Raw genomic sequence first — 11,311 nt, forward strand, 5'->3', positions numbered from 1 at the left:
CTGCGACGCAAATTGACCTCTGAGAGCAAATATGCGTAGTTTCCACCATCTGGATGAATTTAATTCTAATGTGGACTTTAAATGAAGGATTTGGTAAGAACCCGATGATTGTAGAAAAGATGTCAAAATAATGGATTCCAGCACAAGGACCATTTCCCTACACTACCCTTAGCTGCAGGTTACTTATTTGGCATTTCATGTTAATTGCAAGAAGGATTACGGGATTCCAGGTAACTGACTTGAAAGGCAATGGTCAAGTAGTTTGTTTGGCATGGGCAAGAAGGGTTAGGGGATCCCAGGGCCTTCCAAGGCCAGATAGGTTCAAATGCAAATCAACTGCTGAGAACAAAGTCTTCAGTTTTTGGATTAAATTAGAAAAAGTTTATTGGCTTCATTGGCTATTACCAATTCTCTACTTTGTGCGTGAACAAAAAAAGCTAGCTACCACCATTTGGGTGGTCTTGACACTAGTGACAACTTCAAATTTTTGATAACCAGATCTTGCCCTTAGGGCTCGTCCGGGATTTGAACCTGGACCTCTCGCACCCTAAGCGAGAATCATGCCCCCCCTAGAACAACAAGCCACGTAAAACAGTCTTTTAGCTATTTTCAATCAATTTTGTCAAATTGAAAGGCAATGTTCAAATAGTTTGTTTGGCATGGGCTCTTTCTCTGGCTCCATGCCAGTTCACTTTGATTTGAAACATTTGAAAGGCAATGTTCAAGTAGTTTGTTTGGCATGGGCTCTTTCTCTGGCTCCACTGCCAGATTCAGCTTTGTGATTATTTTTGATGCCAACATTTTACCAAATTTCGAACTTGAATATTTCAGTCAAAAGTCAGCAGAAATCATAATGAAAAAAAAGCTTAGTGTGTAACTGTGACTTCATCAACTCATATAAGCTTTCTAGTGAGAATCACACCCCTAGACCAACGACAAACGAGAGCCATATCCTGCGACGCAAATTGACCTCTGAGAGCAAATATGCGTAGTTTCCACCATCTGGATGAATTTAATTCTAATGTGGACTTTAAATGAAGGATTTGGTAAGAACCCGATGACTTTAGAAAAGATGTCAAAATAATGGATTCCAGCACAAGGACCATTTCCCTACACTACCCTTAGCTGCAGGTTACTTATTTGGCATTTCATGTTAATTGCAAGAAGGATTACGGGATTCCAGGTAACTGACTTGAAAGGCAATGGTCAAGTAGTTTGTTTGGCATGGGCAAGAAGGGTTAGGGGATCCCAGGGCCTTCCAAGGCCAGATAGGTTCAAATGCAAATCGACTGCTGAGAACAAAGTCTTCAGTTTTTGGATTAAATTAGAAAACGTTCATTGGCTTCATTGGCTATTACCAATTCTCTACTTTGTGCGTGAACAAAAAAGCCTAGCTACCACCATTTGGGTGGTCTTGACACTAGTGACGACTTCAAATTTTTTGATAACCAGATCTTGCCCTTAGGGCTCGTCCGGGATTTGAAACCTGGACCTCTCGCACCCTAAGCGAGAATCATGCCCCTAGAACAACAAGCCACGTAAAACAGTCTTTTAGCTATTTTCAATCAAGGAAATGCGGCTCTGTCACACTGAATTGAAAGGCAATGTTCAAGTAGTTTGTTTGGCATGGGCTCTTTCTCTGGCTCCACTGCCAGATTCAGCTTTGATTATTTTTGATGCCAACATTTGAAAGGCAATGTTCAAGTAGTTTGTTTGGCATGGGCTCTTTCTCTGGCTCCACTGCCAGATTCAGCTTTGTGATTATTTTTGATGCCAACATTTTACCAAATTTCGAACTTGAATATTTCAGTCAAAAGTCACAGCAGAATCATAATGAAAAAGCTTAGTGTGTAACTGTGACTTCATCAACTCATATAAGCTTTCTAGTGAGAATCACACCCCTAGACCAACGACAAACGAGAGCCATATCCTGCGACGCAAATTTGACCTCTGAGAGCAAATATGCGTAGTTTCCACCATTAATTGTTTAATGTGGACTTTAAATGAAGGATTTGGTAAGAACCCGATGATTTTAGAAAAGATGTCAAAATAATGGATTCCAGCACAAGGACCATTTCCCTACACTACCCTTAGCTGCAGGTTACTTATTTGGCATTTCATGTTAATTGCAAGAAGGATTACGGGATTCCAGGTAACTGACTTGAAAGGCAATGGTCAAGTAGTTTGTTTGGCATGGGCAAGAAGGGTTAGGGGATCCCAGGGCCTTCCAAGGCCAGATAGGTTCAAATGCAAATCGACTGCTGAGAACAAAGTCTTCAGTTTTTTTTGATTAAATTAGAAAAGGTTTATTGGCTTCATTGGCTATTACCAATTCTCTACTTTGTGCGTGAACAAAAAAGCCAAGCTACCACCATTTGGGTGGATTTTGACACTAGTGACAAATTCAAATTTTGTGATAACCAGATCTTGCCCTTAGGGCTCGTCCGGGATTTGAACCCTGGACCTCTCGCACCCTAAGCGAGAATCATGCCCCTAGAACAACAAGCCACGTAAAACAGTCTTTTAGCAATTTTCAATCAAGGAAATGCGGCTCCGATCTGTCACTGACTTGAAAGGCAATGGTCAAGTAGTTTGTTTGGCATGGGCTCTTTCTCTGGCTCCACTGCCAGATTCAGCTTTTATTTTTTATTTTTGATGCCAACATTTTACCAAATTTGAACTTTTTTGATGCCAACATTTGATTTCGAACTTGATTTTCAGTCAAAAGTGACAGCAGAATCGTAATGAAAAAGCTTAGTGTGTAACTGTGACTTCATCAACTCATATAAGCTTTCTAGTGAGAATCACACCCCTAGACCAACGACAAACGAGAGCCATATCCTGCGACGCAAATTGACCTCTGAGAGCAAATATGCATAGTTTCCACCATTAATTTAATTCTAATGTGGACTTTAAATGAAGGATTTGGTAAGAACCCGATGATTTTAGAAAAGATGTCAAAATAATGGATTCCAGCACAAGGACCATTTCCCTACACTACCCTCAGCTGCAGGTTACTTATCTGGCATTTCATGTTAATTGCAAGAAGGATTACGGGATTCCAGGTAACTGACTTGAAAGGCAATGGTCAAGTAGTTTGTTTGGCATGGGCAAGAAGGGTTAGGGGATCCCAGGGCCTTCCAAGGCCAGATAGGTTCAAATGCAAATCGACTGCTGAGAACAAAGTCTTCAGTTTTTGGATTAAATTAGAAAAGGTTTATTGGCTTCATTGCCTATTACCAATTCTCCACTTTGTGCGTGAACAAAAAGCCAAGTTACCACCATTTGGGTGGACTTGACACTAGTGACAACTTCAAATTTTGTGATAACCAGATCTTGCCCTTAGGGCTCGTCCGGGATTTGAACCCTGGACCTCTCGCACCCCCTAGCGAGAATCATGCCCCTAGAACAACAAGCCACATAAAACAGTCTTTTAGCAATTTTCAATCAAGCAAATGCGTCTCCGATCTGTCACTGACTTGAAAGGCAATGGTCAAGTAGTTTGTTTGGCATGGGCTCTTTCTCTGGCTCCACTGCCAGATTCAGCTTTGTGATTATTTTTGATGCCAACATTTTAACAAATTTCGAACTTGAATATTTCAGTCAAAAGTGACAGCAGAATCGTAATGAAAAAAAGCTTAGTGTGTAACTGTGACTTCATCAACTCATATAAGCTTTCTAGTGAGAATCACAACCCCTAGACCAACGACAAACGAGAGCCATATCCTGCGACGCAAATTGACCTCTGAGAGCAAATATGCGTAGTTTCCACCATTAATTTTAATTCTAATGTGGACTTTAAATGAAGGATTTGGTAAGAACCCGATGATTTTAGAAAAGATGTCAAAATAATGGATTCCAGCACAAGGACCATTTCCCTACACTACCCTCAGCTGCAGGTTACTTATTTGGCATTTCATGTTAATTGCAAGAAGGATTACGGGATTCCAGGTAACTGACTTGAAAGGCAATGGTCAAGTAGTTTGTTTGGCATGGGCAAGAAGGGTTAGGGGATCCCAGGGCCTTCCAAGGCCAGATAGGTTCAAATGCAAATCGACTGCTGAGAACAAAGTCTTCAGTTTTTGGATTAAATTAGAAAACGTTTATTGGCTTCATTGGCTATTACCAATTCTCTACTTTGTGCGTGAACAAAAAGCCTAGCTACCACCATTTGGGTGGTCTTGACACTAGTGACAACTTCAAATTTTTGATAACCAGATCTTGCCCTTAGGGCTCGTCCGGGATTTGAACCTGGACCTCTCGCACCCTAAGCGAGAATCATGCCCCTAGAACAACAAGCCACGAAACAGTCTTTTAGCAATTTTCAATCAAGGAAATGCGGCTCCGATCTGTCACTGAATTGAAAGGCAATGTTCAAGTAGTTTGTTTGGCATGGGCTCTTTCTCTGGCTCCACTGCCAGATTCAGCTTTGTGATTATTTTTGATGCCAACATTTGAAAGGCAATGTTCAAATTTTTCTCTGGCTCCACTGCCAGATTCAGCTTTGTGATTATTTTTGATGCCAACATTTTACCAAATTTCGAATTGAATTTTCAGTCAAAAGTGACAGCAGAATCGTAATGAAAAAGCTTAGTGTGTAACTGTGACTTCATCAACTCATATAAGCTTTCTAGTGAGAATCACACCCCTAGACCAACGACAAACGAGAGCCATATCCTGCGACGCAAATTGACCTCTGAGAGCAAATATGCGTAGTTTCCACCATTAATTGTAATGTGGACTTTAAATGAAGGATTTGGTAAGAACCCGATGATTTAGAAAAGATGTCAAAATAATGGATTCCAGCACAAGGACCTTGTCCCTACACTACCCTTAGCTGCAGGTTACTTATTTGGCATTTCATGTTAATTGCAAGAAGGATTACGGGATTCCAGGTAACTGACTTGAAAGGCAATGGTCAAGTAGTTTGTTTGGCATGGGCAAGAAGGGTTAGGGGATCCCAGGGCCTTCCAAGGCCAGATAGGTTCAATTGCAAATCAACTGCTGAGAACAAAGTCTTCAGTTTTTGGATTAAATTAGAAAAAGTTTATTGGCTTAATTGCCTATTACCAATTCTCTACTTTGTGCGTGAACAAAAAAGCCTAGTTACCACCATTTGGGTGGACTTGACACTAGTGATGACTTCAAATTTTTGTGATAACCAGATCTTGCCCTTAGGGCTCGTCCGGGATTTGAACCTGGACCTCTCGCACCCTAAGCGAGAATCATGCCCCTAGACCAACAAGCCACGTAAAACAGTCTTTTAGCAATTTTCAATTAAAAATGCGTCTCCGATCTGTCACTGACTTGAAAGGCAATGGTCAAGTAGTTTGTTTGGCATGGGCTCTTTCTCTGGCTCCACTGCCAGATTCAGCTTTGTGATTATTTTTGATGATTTTTTTGATGCCAACATTTTACCAAATTTCGAACTTGAATATTTCAGTCAAAAGTGACAGCAGAATCGTAATGAAAAAGCTTAGTGTGTAACTGTGACTTCATCAACTCATATAAGCTTTCTAGTGAGAATCACACCCCTAGACCAACGACAAACGAGAGCCATATCCTGCGACGCAAATTGACCTCTGAGAGCAAATATGCGTAGTTTCCACCATCTGGATGAATTTAATTCTAATGTGGACTTTAAATGAAGGATTTGGTAAGAACCCGATGATTGTAGAAAAGATGTCAAAATAATGGATTCCAGCACAAGGACCATTTCCCTACACTACCCTTAGCTGCAGGTTATATTTGGCATTTCATGTTAATTGCAAGAAGGATTACGGGATTCCAGGTAACTGACTTGAAAGGCAATGGTCAAGTAGTTTGTTTGGCATGGGCAAGAAGGGTTAGGGGATCCCAGGGCCTTCCAAGGCCAGATAGGTCAAATGCAAATCGACTGCTGAGAACAAAGTCTTCAGTTTTTGGATTAAATTAGAAAACGTTCATTGGCTTCATTGGCTATTACCAATTCTCTACTTTGTGCGTGAACAAAAAAGCCTAGCTACCACCATTTGGGTGGTCTTGACACTAGTGACAACTTCAAATTTTTTGATAACCAGATCTTGCCCTTAGGGCTCGTCCGGGATTTGAAACCTGGACCTCTCGCACCCTAAGCGAGAATCATGCCCCTAGAACAACAAGCCACGTAAAACAGTCTTTTAGGTATTTTCAATCAAGGAAATGCGGCTCCGATCTGTCACTGAATTGAAAGGCAATGTTCAAGTAGTTTGTTTGGCATGGGCTCTTTCTCTGGCTCCACTGCCAGATTCAGCTTTGTGATTATTTTTGATGCCAACATTTGAAAGGCAATGTTCAAGTAGTTTGTTTGGCATGGGCTCTTTCTCTGGCTCCACTGCCAGATTCAGCTTTGTGATTATTTTTGATGCCAACATTTGACCAAATTCGAACTTGAATATTTCAGTCAAAAGTCACAGCAGAATCATAATGAAAAAGCTTAGTGTGTAACTGTGACTTCATCAACTCATATAAGCTTTCTAGTGAGAATCACACCCCTACCAACGACAAACGAGAGCCATATCCTGCGACGCAAATTGACCTCTGAGAGCAAATATGCGTAGTTTCCACCATTAATTGTAATGTGGACTTTAAATGAAGGATTTGGTAAGAACCCGATGACTTTAGAAAAGATGTCAAAATAATGGATTCCAGCACAAGGACCTTGTCCCTACACTACCCTTAGCTGCAGGTTACTTATTTGGCATTTCATGTTAATTGCAAGGATTACGGGATTCCAAGTAACTGACTTGAAAGGCAATAGTGAAGTAGTTTGTTTGGCATGGGCAAGAAGGGTTAGGGGATCCCAGGGCCTTCCAAGGCCAGATAGGTTCAAATGCAAATCGACTGCTGAGAACAAAGTCTTCAGTTTTTGGATTAAATTAGAAAACGTTCATTGGCTTCATTGGCTATTACCAATTCTCTACTTTGTGCGTGAACAAAAAGCTTAGCTACCAGCATATGGTCAGATTTGACACTAGTGATGAATTCAAATTTTGTGATTACCAGATATTTCCCTTAGGGCTCGTCCGGGATTTGAACCCGGGACCTCTCGCACCCTAAGCGAGAATCATACCCCCCCTACCAACGAGCCACGTAAAACACTGATTTAGCAATTTTCAATTAAGTAAATGCGTCTCCGATCAGTCACTGACTTGAAAGGCAATGGTCAAGTAGTTTGTTTGGCATGGGCTCTTTCTCTGGCTCCTATGCCAGATTCAGCTTTGTGATTATTTTTGATGCCAACATTTTACCAAATTTCGAACTAGATTATTTCAGTCAAAAGTGACAGCAGAATCGTAATGAAAAAAAAGCTTAGTGTGTAACTGTGACTTCATCAACTCATATAAGCTTTCTAGTGAGAATCACACCCCTAGACCAACGACAAACGAGAGCCATATCCTGCGACGCAAATTGACCTCTGAGAGCAAATATGCATAGTTTCCACCATCTGGATGAATTTAATTCTAATGTGGACTTCAAATAAAGGATTTGGTAAGAACCCGATGATTGTAGAAAAGATGTCAAAATAATGGATTCCAGCACAAGGACCATTTCCCTACACTATTCTCACCTGCAGGTTACTTATCTGGCTTTTCATATTAATTGCAAGAAGGATTACGGGATTCCAGATAACTGACTTGAAAGGCAATGGTCAAGTAGTTTGTATGGCATGGGCAAGAAGGGTTAGGGGATCCCAGGGCCTTCCAAGGCCAGATAGGTTCAAATGCAAATCGACTGCTGAGAACAAAGTCTTCAGTTTTTGGATTAAATTAGAAAAGGTTTATTGGCTTCATTGTCTATTACCAATTCTCCACTTATTGCGTGAACAAAAAAGCCAAGTTACCACCATTTGGGTGGTCTTGACACTAGTGACAACTTCAAATTTTGTGATAACCAGATCTTGCCCTTAGGGCTCGTCCAGAATTTGAACCCTGGACCTCTCGCACCCTAAGCGAGAATCATGCCCCTAGAACAACAAGCCACATAAAACAGTCTTTTAGCAATTTTCAATCAAGCAAATGCGGCTCCGATCTGTCATTGACTTGAAAGGCAATGGTCAAGTAGTTTGTTTGGCATGGGCTCTTTCTCTGGCTCCACTGCCAGATTCAGCTTTGTGATTATTTTTGATGCCAACATTTTAACAAATTTCGAATTTGAATATTTCAGTCAAAAGTGACAGCAGAATCGTAATGAAAAAGCTTAGTGTGTAACTGTGAATTCATCAAGTCATATAAGCTTTCTAGCGAGAATCATAACCCTAGCCAAAGACAAACGAGAGCCATATCCTGCGACGCAAATTGACCTCTAAGAGCAAATATGCGTAGTTTCCACCATTAATTGTAATGTGGACTTTAAATGAAGGATTTGGTAAGAACCCGATGGCTTTAGAAAAGATGTCAAAATAATGGATTCCAGCACAAGGACCATTTCCCTACACTACCCTCAGCTGCAGGTTACTTATCTGGCATTTCATGTTAATTGCAAGAAGGATTACGGGATTCCAGGTAACTGACTTGAAAGGCAATGGTCAAGTAGTTTGTATGGCATGGGCAAGAAGGGTTAGGGGATCCCAGGGCCTTCCAAGGCAAGATAGGTTCAAATTGAAATCGACTGCTGAGAACAAAGTCTTCAGTTTTTGGATTAAATTAGAAAAGGTTTATTGGCTTCATTGCCTATTACCAATTCTCCACTTATTGCGTGAACAAAAAAGTCAAGTTACCACCATGTGGGTGGACTTGACACTAGTGACAACTTCAAATTTTGTGATAACCAGATCTTGCCCTTAGGGCTCATCCGGGATTTGAACACGGGACCTCTCGCACCCTAAGCGAGAATCATACCCCTAGAACAACGAGCCAAGTAAAACAGTCTTTGAGCAATTTTCAATCAAAGAAATGCGGCTCCGATCTGTCACTGACTTGAAACGCAATGGTCAAGTAGTTTGTTTGGCATGGGCAAGAAGGGTTAGGGGATCCCAGGGCCTTCCAAGGCCAGATAGGTTCAAATGCAAATCAACTGCTGAGAACAAAGTCTTCAGTTTTTGGATTAAATTAGAAAAAGTTTATTGGCTTAATTGCCTATTACCAATTCTCTACTTTGTGCGTGAACAATAAAGCCTAGTTACCCCCATCTGGGTGGACTTGACACTAGTGGCAACTTCAAATTTTGTGATAACCAGATCTTGCCCTTAGGGCTCGTCCGGGATTTGAACCCGGGACCTCTCGCACCCGAAGCAAGAATCATACTAGACCAACGAGCCACGTAAAACACGGATTTAGCAATTTTCAATTAAGTAAATGCGTCTCCGATGAGTCACTGACTTGAAAGGCAATGGTCAAGTAGTTTGTTTGGCATGGGCTCTTTCTCTGGCTCCACTGCCAGATTCAGCTTTGTGATTATTTTTGATGCCAACATTTTACCAAATTTCGAACTTGAATATTTCAGTCAAAAGTGACAGCAGAATCGTAATGAAAAAGCTTAGTGTGTAACTGTGACTTCATCAACTCATATAAGCTTTCTAGTGAGAATCACACCCCTAGACCAACGACAAACGAGAGCCATATCCTGCGACGCAAATTGACCTCTGAGAGCAAATATGCGTAGTTTCCACCATCTGGATGAATTTAATTCTAATGTGGACTTTAAATGAAGGATTTGGTAAGAACCCGATGATTGTAGAAAAGATGTCAAAATAATGGATTCCAGCACAAGGACCATTTCCCTACACTACCCTTAGCTGCAGGTTACTTATTTGGCATTTCATGTTAATTGCAAGAAGGATTACGGGATTCCAGGTAACTGACTTGAAAGGCAATGGTCAAGTAGTTTGTTTGGCATGGGCAAGAAGGGTTAGGGGATCCCAGGGCCTTCCAAGGCCAGATAGGTCAAATGCAAATCGACTGCTGAGAACAAAGTCTTCAGTTTTTGGATTAAATTAGAAAACGTTCATTGGCTTCATTGGCTATTACCAATTCTCTACTTTGTGCGTGAACAAAAAAAAGCCTAGCTACCACCATTTGGGTGGTCTTGACACTAGTGACAACTTCAAATTTTTGATAACCAGATCTTGCCCTTAGGGCTCGTCCGGGATTTGAAACCTGGACCTCTCGCACCCTAAGCGAGAATCATGCCCCTAGAACAACAAGCCACGTAAAACAGTCTTTTAGCTATTTTCAATCAAGGAAATGCGGCTCCGATCTGTCACTGAATTGAAAGGCAATGTTCAAGTAGTTTGTTTGGCATGGGCTCTTTCTCTGGCTCCACTGCCAGATTCAGCTTTGTGATTATTTTTGATGCCAACATTTGAAAGGCAATGTTCAAGTAGTTTGTTTGGCATGGGCTCTTTCTCTGGCTCCACTGCCAGATTCAGCTTTGTGATTATTTTTGATGCCAACATTTGACCAAATTTCGAACTTGAATATTTCAGTCAAAAGTCACAGCAGAATCATAATGAAAAAGCTTAGTGTGTAACTGTGACTTCATCAACTCATATAAGCTTTCTAGTGAGAATCACACCCCTAGACCAACGACAAACGAGAGCCATATCCTGCGACGCAAATTGACCTCTGAGAGCAAATATGCGTAGTTTCCACCATTAATTGTAATGTGGACTTTAAATGAAGGATTTGGTAAGAACCCGATGATTGTAGAAAAGATGTCAAAATAATGGATTCCAGCACAAGGACCATTTCCCTACACTACCCTTAGCTGCAGGTTACTTATTTGGCATTTCATGTTAATTGCAAGAAGGATTACGGGATTCCAGGTAACTGACTTGAAAGGCAATGGTGGTAGTTTGTTTGGCATGGGCAAGAAGGGTTAGGGGGGGATCCCAGGGCCTTCCAAGGCCAGATAGGTTCAAATGCAAATCGACTGCTGAGAACAAAGTCTTCAGTTTTTGGATTAAATTAGAAAACGTTCATTGGCTTCATTGGCTATTACCAATTCTCTACTTTGTGCGTGAACAAAAAAAAGCCAAGCTACCACCATTTGGGTGGTCTTGACACTAGTGATGAATTCAAATTTTGTGATTACCAGATCTTGCCCTTAGGGCTCGTCCGGGATTTGAAACCTGGACCTCTCGCACCCTAAGCGAGAATCATGCCCCTAGAACAACAAGCCACGTAAAACAGTCTTTTAGCTATTTTCAATCAAGGAAATGCGGCTCCGATCTGTCACTGACTTGAAAGGCAATGGTCAAGTAGTTTGTTTGGCATGGGCTCTTTCTCTGGCTCCACTGCCAGATTCAGCTTTGTGATTATTTTTTTGATGCCAACATTTTAACAAATTTCCA

General features: G+C 41.2%; 1 non-coding gene across 1 annotated transcript; it reads right to left on the reverse strand.

Moving 5' to 3' along the window:
• Nucleotides 1-9,208: 9,208 nt before the first annotated feature.
• trnap-cgg (transfer RNA proline (anticodon CGG)) lies at nucleotides 9,209-9,277 on the reverse strand. The gene has a single exon. It is a non-coding gene; the product is annotated as a tRNA-Pro (tRNA).
• Between the last annotated feature and the right edge of the window lie 2,034 nt (nucleotides 9,278-11,311).

The sequence above is a fragment of the Perca flavescens genome, unplaced genomic scaffold (assembly GCF_004354835.1).
Source record: "Perca flavescens isolate YP-PL-M2 unplaced genomic scaffold, PFLA_1.0 EPR50_1.1_unplaced_scaf_7, whole genome shotgun sequence".
Classification (NCBI taxonomy): domain Eukaryota; kingdom Metazoa; phylum Chordata; class Actinopteri; order Perciformes; family Percidae; genus Perca; species Perca flavescens.